We start from the raw sequence: 17,090 nt of genomic DNA, 5'->3' as shown, positions 1-17,090 counted from the left end.
TGTTTTGTTGACTGTCTAGACTTAAGAAAGTGATGGAGAAAATGTTAATAGTGTAGATTAAATTCAAAAGTATATGGTTAGGGGCACCTGGGTGGCTCAAGTGGGTTAAAGCCTCTGCCTTTGGCTCAGGTCATGATCCCAGGGTCCTAGGATCGAGCCCCGCATCGGGCTCTCTTCTCAGTGGAGAGCCTGCTTCCTCCTCTCTCTCTCTGCCTGCCTCTCTGCTTACTTATGATCTGTCTGTCAAATAAATAAATAAAAATCTTTAAAAAAAATTTTTTTTAAAGTATATGGTTATGTCTGCCACATTGTGAAAACACAAAAAGCTGGAAAAACATTCTTCCAGTATGCAAAAACATTCATCTGATTCAGCAAAGTCTCTGTGTCATTGACAAATGAATGAAGTTCTAACACACATTTTTGTTGTTTCTCTTTCATCTTAGTAAAGTAAATAAAAACAGTAACCTACATTCATATTAGAACCATGCTTGTTCATCGAATGCAACCATAGGTTCGCTACAAATAGAAGAGTTTGTCGAACATCAACAAATCAATTGGTTATCAGTAAAATATATCATAAATGTGTATATATACTTTTTTTTCCAGAAAGGCAATTGTTAAAGATTGAGCAGCTCACCACTACCTTTACTAAAATGGAAAAGAAATGGAGGAGCCAGTTTGTGGAGGATTATCACCAGTACTGCCTGTTCTTTCTCCACCTAATGGCAGAAATTTCTCTATCCTTGGGTGCTTTGCTAATTTCCTTTGTCTACTCATCATTCACTTCTGGAATAGCAGTGTTCTAAAGAATGGCCACAGAAAGAGAATAGGAATATCAACCAGTCTTCTCTTAGCTCCCTTTGTGTGCCATGCAATTCCCCACCATTTCTAGTCCCCCACAATTTTTCCTGAATCTCTAGGACCCGTGCAGACATAAAGAAGGCTCTAAGGTGATGATGGCCTCAAGGTAAAGCCTGGGGCCTACTCAAGCCCCAACTCAGTCCCCAACATTAGCTGTCTGTGTCAACTGACTTTCAGAGGCAAGTGTGGAATTACTGGGCTTCATGCATTCAGCCACACGCACTGTGTTATTGGCAAGACCATGTGGGAAATGGAAGGAGCACTGAACTTCAAAGCCACAGACTTAGGTTCTGGTACCCTCACTGACCTTAGGCAAATAGCTAACTATTGACTGAGGAGTTTGATCTAAATGCAGTTTACATCCTTGTAATTCTAAATGGCATGTTGGGGGGCACCTGGGTGGCTCAGTGGGTTAAGCCTCTGCCTTTGGCTCAGGTCATGATCTCAGGGTCCCGGGATTGAGCTCGGCATTGGGCTCTTTGCTCAGGAGGGAGCCTACTTCCCCCTCTCTCTGCCTGCCTCTCTGCCTACTTGTGATCTCTCTCTCTGTCAAATAAATAAATAAAATCTTTAAAAAATAATAAAAAATAAATGGCATGTTGGTAGAAGTGATGAAAGCAACTTCCTAGACTGGTCCTTAAAAACATCATACCACTTTTACTATGGTAAGCCACTGAGATCTCATGAGTTTGACTGTTGCAGTAGGTAGCACTAATTACCCAGACTAATAGCCTTCGTATTTTCCAGAGGATTAAAATTCCCACCAATCCATGCATCTATCAAGTAGCAACTTCCTTCCACATTAAACCCTGCTCCTACTCCTTTTCTCTTCCTCCTAAGAGGACAGATACTGAAAATATGGTTCTGCTTAAGGTGACAACACAAATATGAGAGTCTAATAAATTTTTATTGTCAGTTTTATTTCATCCAATTAAATCTTAATATATTCACAAGTAATCCTTTATTGTGATTGAAGGCAGACATAGTGAAAATCATTCTATTTAAAAGTATCTAAAGAATTTTGTATACAGCACACTACTGAAACAGCTAGCTAATATTTTAAATTACCTAGTACTCATTTTTTAACTTTTTATCTTAAAGTGATAAACAATTTATAGAAGTAGAACACAGAGGGGCACCCACGTTGTTCTGTCTGCTAAGCGTCCAACTCTTGGTTTCGGCTCAGGTCATGATCTCAGGATCATGAGATCCAGCCCCACATCAGGCTCTGTGCTCACCATGGAGTAGGCTTGAGATTCTTTCCCTCTTCCTCTCCCTTCCCCTCTGCCCCTCACCCTGCTGCAGTGCTTACATGTGCTCATTCTCTCTCTCTCTCCCTCTCTCTCAAATAAATAAACAATATCTTTTTTTTAAAAAGTAGTAGTATACAGAGTTCCTTGAAACCTTTCCCCAGCTTCCTTAATGGTGACATCTTATTAATTATAGTACATTATCAAAATCAGGAAATTTACATTGGAGTAATATTGTTAACTAGACAACAAAATTTATTCAGTTTGCATTTTTTATACATTTTTTAAATTTTTGATGCAGTTTTAATGCATTCATGTGTGCGTGTGCATATTTAGGTGCGTCAGTGTAATTTGGTCCCATGTAAAGATTCACATAACCACAACCACCATCAGGAACAGACCAGTTCTGTCACCACAGAAGAACTCACTAATGTTACTCCTTTATATTTACACTCACTTAATCTCAACCCTGTCCCTCTCCCCTAGCAACTGCTGTCCTCTATCTCTCTAGTTTTATCATTTCAACAATGTTCTATAAATGCAATCATATAGCGTGTAACCTTAAAACTGGCTTTTATTTTCACAAAGCGTAATGCCCTTCAGATGCATTCAAGTTGTTGTATGTATCATTAGTTTGTCCCTTTTTATTGTTGAGTGGTATTCCATTGTAGGTATATACTATATCTGCTCAACCTTTACCTACTGAAGGACATTTGGGTAGTTTCCAGTTTGGGGCTATTAAAAATAATGCTGCTATGAACATTCATGTGTAAGTTTTTGCGTGAAGATGGGTTTTTATTTCTCTGGCATAAACGCCAAGAGTGCAACTCCTGGGACTTGCACTAAATACATGGTTAGATTTATAAGAAATCATCAGACTGTTTTTCAGAATGGCTATATCAATTTACATTTCTATCAGTAATATATACCTGTTTCAATTTTTCCGTGTCCTTGCCAGTGTTTGATATTATCATTAGTTTTAATTTTAGCTGTTCTAATAGATGTGTGGTGAGATCTCATTGTGGTTTTAATTTGCATTTCCCAAATGGCTAATGATGGTGAACAACTTTTCACGTATGTGTTTATTTGCCTTTCATATTTTCTCTTTGGTGAAATGTCTGTTCATGACTTTTGTCCATTTTCTAATTGGATTGTTTGGGTTTTTACTTTTGAATTTTGAAAGTTATTTGTATATGCTAGATCCAAGTTCTTTTTGGGACACATGCTTTGCAAATATTTTCTCCCACTAAAAAAGTGGGATCACTTTTTTATTAATCCCTAAAAAAGTGTATCAAAGAACAGCTAAAGTTCTCGCAACTTCACATGAGTTTGAATGAAGACATTGAAAAATTGGGGATACTTTAAAAGACTGTCATTAATAGTCATTTCCCAACTTTTTCTGAAATGATGAGAAATTATTATTGCCTTTTAGGTAGCAGATGCATGAAGGTTATTGAGACCCAGTGGGGCAAAGTTACATTTTAGTGCACCTACAGCAGATTGATTAATTCTCATTACCTTAAATTGAAGACAGGAGGATAAGAACATCGAAGTGATTTACTAAGAAGTTTATCAAGCATCTGCCAATATAATTATTTTTTTAATCCAACAAGAAAATAGGTGTCAATAAATAAGTCATTAATAAGCTGAAGAGACTTATTTTCAGTGTATTGAAATTGAAAGAGAAGCTTATTTAAAGATTAAGAGAGACATCAAGGAATACATTTCAGAAAGATTAACAAGTACTGTTAATGAGCTAAGTATTTGTCTCTAAGTAAGAGAAAGGCTTAGAGACAAGAAAAACTAAGAGAAAGAAAAACATTTTATTCACAATCAGAACATCCTAGTGCAATATACTAACTAAATATTAAGAACAATTACTGTTATTACTAAGTCTTTAAACTGATAAGAAAAACAAGTCATCTTAATAAGGGTGAGAAATGGATATTTGCTTACTACCTGAGAAAACAAAATAACCCTCCACGGTAGTTTCAAAAATAAAGCACTTTAGTAATTAAAATAAAATTAGAATTAGAATTAATGGATTAGATTCTGTATATATGCAGATAAAGCAGTAATATAATCAAGCATAATGATGAAAATAGAATAAAGTGTTATTGGTGAGACCTTGCTTCATATTATCAAACTCTAGAAAAACACTGAGCAATCAAGATAATAATTTTTAATAGATATTGTCACTTTGTATTAATGAGAATATTAATATAGTTTTTAAAACTCTACTAAAACCATCTGCTAACTTTCTAACCTGGACTACATAGAAAGCTGTAAATTCTGAAAAAAATCTCATTTCAAATGAGAATTGCACTTAAAAAAAATAGTCCTAGAGAATAATCCCTATCTTGAGGGTAATATTGGACTGCAAAACTTGATCTAGTTTCTTAACTCCATAGCCTAAAATGAAAAGCTGCTTTATATATGTTATATTCTAATGCCAAGAAAACACTGCATGACTCTTCACGTCTGCTGGTAGATTTGGAAACACCAAAGCTAGAGCTTCCAATTCCACATCTGGGAATTGAAGTTGGCAAAAAAAAAAAAAAAATTAATACCTGAACCCTAACTTCTCCTTATCCAAAACCATTCTACCTTCTTAGCACCACATGTCCATCAATAGCATATGCTATTCCCACACAGGTTTGAGAAGGTTCATCTTTCTTCCACTTTAATTATTGTATCAGGCAGCCTCGTATTCTCTCAGAATTTACATATGGGAAAGGGTTTATTCTACTACCTAGGCCTGGATACCAGGGTTTTTGAAGACTTAATGAACAGAAGCCAAAAACTATCATTCCAAAGCCTCAAGGTCTTTCTAAGCCTCCTGTGTGGTGAAAGCAAACATGCACCTGTGGCACACAATTTCTTTAGGAAAAGTCAAAAGAATGGGTCCTTTAATTACACACATGTAAATAATTGGTCCATTGATCCTGAGGAACACTTTGAAGTCACCATCGACCTGTTTGATATGTCAAAAAAGATGTTCTTTGACAAGCTGAGTGTTTTATTAAAAAATGCAAACTGGACTCTGCTTAGGAGCTGGCTGCCCTTGTTTGGGTAGGAGAGAAAAGAGAAAAGTAAGGGGCCAGAGAAGATAAGAGTTCAGTTTCTGCATGACTGATGCAGCACACTGTATTCCAAATCATTCCTTGTTACTGTGGAGGGGTTTTCTGCTTCCTTGTTTTGTGTTACGGTTGTTTCACTATCTTTTTACAACGAGTAGAGATCTGACATTGAAAAGCCTGCCAGAAAAACTTGCAGACTTTGTCTTCAATTCACATTGGAGGAGAGGCTGTAAAAAGGAGCTATGCTGGACTGCAGCTCTCATGCTGCATTTATTCAAAGGCAATGAAGCCAGAATGCACAGATGTTGGACTGCTGGGCGCCATCTTACAAAACCGTTCAATGTTTCCTCTGAAGGGAGAGGACATTCCCATATGAACCAGAAAAGGGTTTGAGGAACTCCTCTCCCTGTCTGAGCGGCATGGTAATGGGGCTTGGGCTCTAAAGCTACTTGCTCAGAGCTGTGGAAGGGGAACAGGTGGTGTCAGGTGAAGGTTCAGGCCAGAGGCCGAATTGGGACAGTGAAACATAGAACTCAAGTTCCTTAGCTGGTCGTACTTTAATCCCCATAGTTTTCCCCCACTATTCATGAACCATCAGTAAAATCTTAATAGAATTCATAGTCTAGTGTCAGTTCTGTGTAAAGTTCGGTAAAGATCCTAACTTGATGAGGAGTGATGGGATGAAAGAAAAAGCAGGGCCAGAACAGTGAAGCCTTTGTTCCAGGCTGTAAGAGTGGGTTAGAGCTTCAGGAGGTAACAGATGGGGGCCCTGGTGGGGCTATCTGACAAGGAGCCTGGAAGAGAAGAGGTGGGGAAATGAACCACCCCACAGACAGGAAATAGGACTTCCAGAAGAGGAAGGAAAAAAAAAAAAAAAAAAAAAGGACTGTGAGAGGATCTAACACCCAAAATCACAACAGCTGCTCACTTAACATCAATGACCATTTACACTCAAATAGAAAATTCAGACTTCTATGGGCTGGAAATGCAAGAAACAACAGAATGGCTTTTGACTTCACCCCTTCCCACTCTGTTCTCAGCACCATCATCACTGGGGCTCCAGAGTCCAGATTCCTGCACTTACCTCCTGACTAAAAGCCAGAAGCCCAGTTACTCTCCCTGCTGGATGGCCTGAACTATACCATGAGGTCAACCTTCACAAAACGTTCATCACAAGTCTGATCCACCCACAAAAATGACATGCAATGACACAAAAATTTCACAGTCTGGAACAGCATCAATGACACCAAGGACAAGAGGCAGGGAAACAGACTTTAAAGAACAAGAAGGAAGTAACCAAATACCTGGGCTGAGACTCTCACATGAGAGGGAGAGAGTAGGAAGAGACCTTATACATCTCAGTCCAACGACAATGACAGGAAGGAAAAGAAGAGCAAGAGCCCCCATTGGTGAGGAGCGTGGAGATGTCCAGGGGAGGGCTGTGCTGGAAGCTGCCAGGTTCACAGCAGCCTGAGCTGAGAAGCAGGCCTCAGCTCCCCAACCCCCTTGGTGGGACACAGCACAGGAAACTGCTCTGGGACACGAGAGACAGGAAAACAGAGGCCTTAAGGAACATGAAGGAGACAGAAAACTGTTGCAAGGACTAGGGTTTCCGTGCACCAAAAAGCCGGGTAGGCCTCTTCTGTGGGGAACTGTGTGCCCACAGGGTGATTAGGTCCTTTCAGGGGAACTCGGAGACAGGAGTGAACTGCTAACCTCCAACTGCTCCTTATCGGAGCCCCGCAGGCATCCTATGAAACATCTCAAGGTGGGATTTGTGATTGGGATAAAAATAGCTTACGTGAGCTTTTCTCTCTAGGAATCCTTGCTCACAAATAAACATAGATTGCAGCTCTCCCAGAAACTCCCTCATCCTGCCCTGCACACAGTCACCAAAATGGTCCATTTTTCTTGTCAATGACCAGTGACTGAAGAAGGCCCCTGTATTGATCTCTTTTTTCCCTTAATAACTCGGGTCTCTTCAAGTGAGAGAGAAAGAGAGAGAAGCAGAAAGAGGATGAGGAGACAGAGTGACACACCAAGACAGAGGAGGGAAGGGGAGAACCCATGGACAAGGTAGTAAGCTCACTAAGTATTCACCAAGCACCGACCAGGCACCGAGCACTATTGTCAGTGTGCAGAAAGAGCAGGAAACAAGACACAAGAAACTCACATTGTAGAATGCGTGCAAAGGTACTCTTGGGCTCCTACTCCACGTTCACCACTGTCTTAAGCTCTAGGAGTTATCTTTTTAAGCCCCAAAGAAATGGCGATGAAACAAGAAGTTGGAGGCAGAGAGGTAGAAATGGAGACAATTTATGCAAAATGATCTGGAGGCCGCCTTGCCAAGAGAACCCAGTTTTCTATACTTATTCACTTCAGACTCCATTCTGGAATCAGATGGTCTTCCAAAAACATCAGCCAAGTGAAGCAAAAGAGTTCCAAGGATAAATAAAGGAAAAAGTTTCTAAGTTTGCCTGGCACTTAGGCCATGTTAGAGTGGGATGGGCTTGGCTGGGTCCTCCCGGTTATTTATAGAACAAGCGTGCACTCAAACATGCTGCAACTGCAGATGGCTGGGCCAGACGATCTGTCACAGTCCCTTCCAGCTCCATTTATTTTGTGATTTTTCATTTTCGCCCTAGTACCTATCACAAGGGCTAACAAGCGAACCATTAGGAAGTGGGAGAAAAGAGGCCAAACAAAAGATTTGGGGTTTTGTATGGCAAAATCAATTAAATACTATGGGGGGTGGGATTGTGTTTCTAATTTGAGAAATCCTAATCAGCAAGGATATCGTCCAGTGACTTGTGTTTAAGGTGACTGCCCATAACCGCCAGGCCATAAAGAGCCTGGGAGGCCACGAGAAGAGCCCGCTCATTTTACAGGCAAGGCTCCTGTAAAGGCAAGGCTGGGGGGCAGGGGACATGCATGCCCAGGTCCTCTGTTCCTTGTCCACACGGCTTACAGCCAAGCCACAGTTCAAGTCATTTTACTAGAGACTGCCATCTCGGTTAAGGAACTTCTAAATAATTCTGGTCCCAGGAACAGTTAAAATAGATACATTTGCTGCATTTGATATGCTAATGTGCGTGATTTGTGATTATGATATAATTTTATGTATACATTCCTATAAAATTTAATGATTATCTATAGAGACAAGTTCTCCTAACTCATAAGCTATACTCAGGAGCTATTTAACTCTTTTACAATAAGAACATAACACTAAAGTAAATTATAGCCTCAGTGGTACATTATATTATGCCTTATTTAAATAATTTCCAAAGAGACCTAAGTTAAATCTGAGGTTTGACTCATATCTGAGTTCCCCCTGAGATTGTGAAGAATCATCTGGCAATGAAATATCCTAGGTAGAAACTGTTACTTATCTGCATAAGCATAAGGAAAATATTTTATTTGAGGTACCAGAGAACTCAAGTTTGTTCTTTTTTTTTTTTTTTCCAGGCTCCCTTGTTTTTAATAGGAATATGAGACTTCTAGTCAAGAAATATTTTTACGGATTTTAAGAACAGAGCAAAAACATCAAGATGTCCGACCTCTATCAAGAGTGAAACAAGCATAGAGATGCCTAGTGAAAATTCTAGTCCATCAATGGTTGCTTCCAATGACAGATCTCCTCTTACAAATTACTGAATCAATCCAATGGCTAATTGTCTAAGATTTTAATGTATTAACTTTAGACTTTCTTCTTGCTATTAAGCAAAACAATATTCCACTCACTCCATTAAAAAAATGTCAAACATCTTCCAGAACAAGACTAAAGAGAGAGTTGGGTTTTTTTTCCATTTCTCCAGTATCCTCTGTCAAATGGCAAATCTAAAACAACTTAGCAACCAATCTGCTGTCCTTTATTCAAAGGCAATAACGGATTAGGGGAGTACGGTACTGCGAAAGCAGTGGAGCCCTGTTCCTGAGGGATCTGGGGCAAGAGCCCATTTCCTAGGGCTTTGGAAGAAGCAAAGCAGAGAGAGGACGTGGTTGGCTAGGGTTGCACATTTGACTACAGAGAAAGATCAAGGAAATATGTACAGAGCCCAGAGATCCTTGGCATTTAGGGATTGGCGGACTGGATATACCTCATTACTGGTCAGAACACTCACAGAAACCTGTAAGCATCTGTTTGCTGACATGGCACCCCAAGCAAGAAGAGCTCCTTCTTGGGCCAAGAAAGTACTTCAATGTCTCCCTTTCTGACGATCATTATCCTATCATCCCTCCTCAATCCACATTTTGTTCATCCAATGCAAAAAGCAGAAGAGAAGGCTCATGATCAGTCTATGGCAAATCCATTATTACCTATGTAGAAAGCATTGGTCCTTATTTATGAGGAAAATCAACAGCCACAAAAGCCTCTTAGTGATAGCTTTGGGAGAGAAAAGTGTATTATTACCATGATAAAATAACTTTGTATTGAGTAGAATTGTAAAGAAATTAACATTCATGGATTACTTACAACCAGCCAAGTACTTGAATTAGTTATCTCATCACAAAAATCCTTTAAAGGTGCCAATTTGGGGGGGTGGGGGTGGGGAAGCCACGAAACCCATAATGGTTAATAGCCCAAGGCCACAGATAGTAAAAGCTATGGATAGAAACCCAGTCCTCTCTTCCCTCAGGTTTGTGCCCCTATATCACCTGGAGTTTTTTCTTGTCAAATAATGTGAAAGGAGTATTGGAATAAACTTTTCAGAATAGGAGAAGGGACCTTATTTCAATACAAGAAAATAAACTGTTAATGAAAAGGTATGTAATTCCTTTTGTTGTAATCATGTGTTCGCTCAGCATTATTTACTCAAGAATTTTGAGGATTCTGCTGTCATGAGTCTACAGAAATCATTAAGGAACATCCCTGATGATTGCTTTTGCCTCTGGTTCTGTAACCCTTGCCAAGTAAAACCTTTTGTTTGTCACTGGAGAACACCAGTATTTGTTGCCAGTTCTCTGGAGACTGTAAGAGTTAAATAAGGTATGTGAGTATCTTCTCTAAATAGATTTTACTCAACAGTAACTGAACACCGAACAAGACAAGAACAACTTGTGATTTATGGGAGTTTCTAACTGATGGGAAGTATGTTGACATCCACACCAGCTCTGAAATGGAGGAAATTGTGTGGGATCTGTTATAGGGTTATATGCACTATTTTAAGCACTTCTGATGAAGGAGATTTTCTGCCAAATACGATGCACCCAAGAGAGACAAAAATCTATCAGACTTTTTGCTTGCTTTAAATAATCCTATTCAGCATTCCTTCAAGATAAGTTAGCACCGAAAAGAGCAACCACTTCTTAGAAATTCTAGTATATGTATAAAAGTATTCATGGGGCCATTTCAGAAAAGTTGTGTTATCAATCCAAACAGGCCAATATCATATGTGTGGGGGTTTTTACGTAGGAGAAAAAAGGGATTTCCTTCCAATCTCCTATAGTCCATAACCGTGTCTATGAAATAAACTCAAAACAAGCAGATTAACATGAGAAAATGTATATACATATATACATATATATATACATATATATATACACACACACATTTCTAATATTATGTGCATAGGAGCACCCCTGGAAAGAAAGTGACTACCTGAAAAAGCAGTAAAATTTGAGAGCTTATATTCTGCCTTAAGTGGAGATATAAGCTACTTAAGGGAAAATAAATGATTTTCAGGAAAGATGAATGGGCCCCAAAGAAATAGATGGGCAGGATGATAGTTTGTGACAAAGCTTGTCTGTTTGTGACAAAGAACTGAAAATGGTGTGATTTCTAGGCTCCTCACCTGAAGTAAGAGTCAATCTTCCCTCCCTGACAGAATTCCCAGGGAAGGGATTTGTGACAATTAAGATCATTTTGGAGGATCTGTCTTTAAGCAGGTAAGTAGAATTCAGAGAAAGCCTCACCTGCTATTTGCTGTTGTTCGAGTGCCTTCACCTCAAAATAATCCTTATGCCAAAGATTTTAGAGTGCCATATTCCGCCATCCTTCACTTATATAATTAGTTTGTTGGAATATGCAGTGTCAAGTTGATTAAAAATGGAAACTCTGCTTCTCAAAATATCCTTCTCTGTATGGTTCAAGGTTAAAGTTGATGAAAATAAAGGAATTTTGTATGAAATTTGGAATGCAGAAGTAAAACAGTAAACACTGTCAGATGCAATCATGGTAAGGGGCAAGGTGTCCCATGGGTCCCAGCTTTCCCTCACTCTCCTCTATTCTGCATCTAGGTCTTCTTCTTGACTGCTGGCCTCACCACCTAATGGCTGCCCCAGGCCCACATCCCAACACGACGGTGAGGACTCTCTGAGCTTATAGCTCCTCAGAGGCCTCTCCAAGAGCTCCCCCAGTATAAGGCCTTGATGTAGAAGCTCTGGTGTGTCCCCCCATGCCAGGGTTCCAAGCACACTAAGGACTCTTCCCTGCTCTGACTCCCACTTCCAGACCTTCATTTCCCCAGCTTTTGTCAGAGCTGTGTAAGGACTTATTCCTTTAATTTCATCTTCATTCCACCCTACACAGAGTGACTCTGCTTTTCCAAATGAATTCTGAACAACTCGAATCCACAGATGGCATATACACATACATACACATATATATTATATACTTATTCATTAAATTTCTTTTATATAATACAGTTCTTTATATAAGTTCCTGAGTCATTGGCTCTATCCTCAATACCTAGATACAAAATATGTGCTCAGTATTTGTCTCAGGCAAAATGAACAGCAAGCTAATTTTCAGATCACTTACAAATATTTTTCCACCCAGTAGAAGTCAATGCTCAGTAATCCTGGGAAATTACATCAAACATCAAAAAGCTCTCAAATTCAATTTTCAAATGTAGAACTAAATATAATATGCTTATTCAAAATAATATTCAGAGATGAAAGATTCCAGCCCTGATCAACTGTATTATTTTTCTGCAATACCATGTGAACTCTTACTCTTCTCTTTAAAGCAGGAAATTTCATGCATGTAACTGTGAAGTGACACCTCACCCCAACCCCATTTCTGTATTACGTATCTGGGGTGCTTTGTTGCATCTCAATATATTTACGTTTTGGAAATAGGCTAGAAAAATGCCAGATACCTGTGAGTAGAGAAAGTCCACCTGGGGAAGAAAAATGTCTTCCTCTAGTTTCCTAGAGGAAACTAGGCCCACTAAGGCTGACTCATGGAGGCTGCAGGAAGAACAAGTCTGGCACCTTCTCTCTTAGGTCTGGATTTTGAGGAAAGTGAATATCCACATGGTCGAGGATGAATAAGGCAGGTTCCACCACCTGGAAGTAAGCCAAAAATGAAGAAAGATCTATATGATAGAACACAGGATAGTGAGCAAGCCACGTATTGTAATCAAGATTATCCAGTTTATATCCTCTTGTATTGATGAGCCCTGGAGTAGTACTAGGAAGGCAGGGACTGTGTCTATTTTCTCATGGCATCACCAAAGTCTTATTTAACAGGACAGTTTTGTCTAGCTGTGCTGTGAAGACAAAGGAAAGGGCTTTGAATCCACATTAGGTTGAGAACATTAATGCTGCCTGCTCCCCAGCCCTGAGCTACTTAGGGGGGTCAGCACAGCCATCATGAGCAAGTACTCCAAAAAAAGGTGGGTTCTGGGTGAAAAGGAAAGGATCCTGTAGTGCAGTCATTTCCTCCCATGAGGACATTCTCCTTCTCTAGTGAATTTTAAAGATTCTAATTTTTCTACTAGTGTAGAAAAGTCTTTCATTAAAAATCAACTGTATCAGGGTATTGTAAAATTACCTATGTCTTGTTTTAATCTGCAGCAGATTAATTGGAACTCAGTTAAGTGTATCTGTTCCCTCCCCAGGAGAACAGATAGTCATTTAATTTTTCTTCCCAATATTTGGGTTTTCCCTCACTCCAGGGGACGGGAGGATACCTTCTCAGTGTGAGGGTTGAAAAGGAGACATCAGGCAGGTCTTCACCCTTGTAGACAATCCCCTATGTAAGCATTCTTGGTTTCCGGTGTCTGTTCAAGAGTTCTCAAACTGGTAGCCCAAAGACGTGTTTTGTTTTTTGTTTTGTTTGACATGTATTCAGTGCTCTAAAATCTGTGAATTAGTTGCAGTGGAGAGAAACAAGCAGGGTTATCCAATGAAGGACAACAGAGCTCAGGTTCTTAGCAATGAGCTGACCAACATCTGGCAGGCCTGACTTTCCTTGAGACCAGGGATTGCTTCTCTCGAAGGCCAAATCCAACTTCTTGTGACTTTGCCAGGTAGCAACTGGCATTCCTAAACCATCTCTGCATAGCTGGTGTTTACTCTTGGTAATTAAGAGTTTATTCTTGATAAGCTGAAATTGGCTGCTTGCTACCTAAACTCAAAACATTATCCCTACCCGTGGATGACCTCACACTTGGCATTGTCAGAAGATAAGGGAGCAGGTGTGCACGGTCCTTCCCAGAGAAGCTGCACATGCAGCAGCTTTACCAGACCCCAGCCTGCTCCCCTGTGTAGTAGAGAAAGGACAGAAGACTAAACTCCTGTTCTCCATGCCCAGCTTTGTAAATCAGCCTCCCTAAAAAGCTTATTTTTAATCCCCTCCATGTGACACTGTAGTACTTTCTTTATACCTTGTCATAGCCCCCAGAGCCAGCATTTAAAAATTGAGAGGTTCTACATGAAAATTTGGATGCCAATATATCTTAAAATAGCCCATATTCCCAAATGACAACTAACAGCTAAAACAGAGAAGGTAGCCCTCACCATTGCTTGAATTCAGACTTTAACTGTCATTTAGTGTCATATTTGCCCTGGGATTTACCCAACTGTGGAGTATGAGGAATATGAGACACTCCTTGAACTCCACCTCTATACGTACCCACATGCAATCATGCGATATAACTAGCTGGCCCCTGAAGAGATGTATTACATCACATCTAAGCAGATCCCAGTCCATGAAGAGATTGAGTCAGACTGGCAAAAGGCAGAGTAGAGGGGACCCTCTGTTTCACACGTAGTCGAAGGGACCACCATACTAGAACTAAAGACTCACAGTTTCCAAGAGAAGGACCTGTGAGCTGTGGGATGAAACACTCACACATGGTGTGGCAGCCTGCCCTGCCCTGGTTAGTAAGTCCAGAGAGGCAGTGCAGGAACCCCCTCCACAGGGCATCGTGTGGAGCCGGAAGTGAGGATTGGAGGACATCTTGTCAGAACTACAGAAGTTGCTCTGTATGTAATCCAGAATAAGGACCTCCCCTCCAATGGACTAATATTGGGTTTCCTACCCTTAGTAGTAAAGCTTCAGTGATATCTAATCATGACTTGGATGAAAAAAGGCTTGCATACCCCCATCCTTGGGCCCAAAGGCTCCCATTTGCCCCTCCAGAGCAACTCTCCTTCCTTCGCTGTCTTGGGCTCTGCTTCTACACAGCTGCCTTGAGGATGGCATCAATAGCCTCTGGTTTCAAGTGGAGACTGGTTAATAGGAAGCTAACCAGGTGGTTCTATGAGGAGGGGAGGGGTTCCCTCCCTGAAAGATCACCTCAAACTCGATATGTCCCTGAAAGTTACTACTTTCTCCCAGGAAACTAAAGCAACACCAGTCTCTCCATGCTCTGCAGGCCTAAGGGTAGGAACACCTGCTTCTGTGGCACCAGGTTACTTCATCATGCCTTGTGGGTCTTGTATACCCCATCTTTTTAAATAGGGCCCTTGTTGAATAAACCTACTTCAAGTGTGTCATCTTGTTCCTGCTGGGACCCTGACTCATACAACCCCAAAGTAAAATGGGATAGTTCCCACCTGTCACACTAAGAAAAGTGGCATTCTGACAATAGGAGCAGCAGGGATGGGATCAGAACCCTCCTACTGAATGAGGACACTCTCAGTCCAGAACAAAACTCGCTTTCCCTAAAATAACCAAGAGCACATACTTGCTTACAGAGGAAAAAATAGTCCGCAAACTAAATTACAGTCAAAGCTCCCCTCATTGTGTTAAAGCATTTGTAACATAGAATTCTATTCTTTATGTGAAGTGGCTACTGAAAGGCTTCTGCATAGCAGTTGTATGCTTAAAATGAAACATGTGTTTGAGGCTCTGTCTTAGGTGCACAGACATCTTTTCCCACCAGATGCTGTACCCCTGGTAACCCTTGAGCAAAGCATGCTGAATGGGGTACAAGGCAGTGTCCATGTGTGATCTTCCAGTGAACACCTGAAAGAGGGATACAAGGGATAGCTCCCTGTTTATGACCTGAAATACCTGAGAAGTTTCCAGGAACCTTCCTACCTTTATGCTCAGAGCATGGCTATGTCATAAGAAGAGCCAAACCCAGTCTTCCATCGGGATCCCTTCCCTCCAGGATGCTGCTTCCAAGCCATGGCTCTACAGGTGTCCTTGCTCTGACACACATGGAGCAATAGCTCCTCCTATGCTCATGGAAGTCCTGGAGGCCCCTTCATCAGCCAGTGTGGGGAAATCTTCACTAAATACTTTGGGGCCACTGTGGAGTTTAAAGCTATAATTATATGAGATGCTTACTTTGTGTGAAGGTTTGAGAAAGAGCTGGTGTGAGAAGATGGAGTCACATGGAAGTCAACAGACTGGGTGCCATGAAAAAAGAAACTAGAGCACCTGACTTATTGCATTAGTGTATGCTTTAGCCATTCCTTGGGACTACAGGCCAGGGGCTAGTGCTCAGGGAGAACATGTGAGCTTAGACTGCAGCATCTCCTATAGGACCTTCCAAAATCTAGAGAGGACTTGAAGTCACTTTCACTCATGAGATAAGCAGATGAACCATGGAGTTAGTGCTCATTGGCCCAGCCGTCTGCTTCCAAACTTCACACAGAATTCATAGTATTTTCTCATACAGACCACAAATATCGTATTTGTGCTGTGGTTCAATGATAAAAACACTCAACTTATATGTTGTTAATTTCCTCCTGGAAATTAACTTCCTCCTGGAATTAGCTCAGGGGCCAGGATGAGGGTCAGCTCAGGTACTTTTCCCTCACTTTGGAGAGGTATTTGCCATTATTCCCCATTAGTTGAGCATCACCCCAGGAAATACTGACCCAAAACTCCCACTTCAGGTCTGTGTCTCATGTTGTGTCATTGGAGAAGCCCTTGGGCCAAAAGTAAAGTCACACAATGCATGCTTACAGCATGATACTTTCAGCACAATGTGAGCCAGTCAAAGCCTACACAGATCATAGATCGCTCTTTTAGCTATAGTTAAAATCAAAAGTGAGTGTGAAGTCATGTGAGGCACAGTGCAAGAGGTATCAGGCACACAAGGTTCTCAGGACACCCAGTCCATCATTGTAAGTATGCTTAGTGAATGTAGAATTGGAGCAAAAAGACCCAAACACTCTTATGGTATATTTGGTACTACAGGCAATAGACCTTGAAGAATCAGATTTGCTTCATCATAGCATACATCTTTCCAAAAACCAGGATATTTTTGTCCATAAAATGTTTTTTTCCTTATTGATTGCTAGATAATCACATATCTTGGCTATATTGACTTTATTTTTTATATCCTGATTTCTTGCATTTTTATTTATTTTTTTTAATAGGTGATACATTCAGAGATCAAAAAGACTAATAGCAGCTGTTTTAGAAAACTGGTTAGCAGTATCTACCAAACTGAATATAAACTAAATAATATAATATAAACTAAACTGAATATAAACATATCCCAAGACCCAGCAGTTCCTCCCATAGATACATTCCCAGCAGGATGTATGCATATATGACCAAAGGACACCCATGAGAATGTTTGTCACAGCACCATTCATAAGAACTCTGTCAGATGCTGGATCCCCAAAAACACCTCCACATAATCTATTCATAAAACAAATTTGAGTCTATTGCTTACCCCAGTAAAGGGGAGCATTCTCTTGCCAGGGT

Source organism: Lontra canadensis, unplaced genomic scaffold (assembly GCF_010015895.1).
Source record: "Lontra canadensis isolate GAN:19392208 unplaced genomic scaffold, GSC_riverotter_1.0 scaffold1, whole genome shotgun sequence".
NCBI classification, from domain to species: Eukaryota; Metazoa; Chordata; class Mammalia; order Carnivora; family Mustelidae; genus Lontra; species Lontra canadensis.
Note: the sequence above shows the minus strand (reverse complement) of the source record.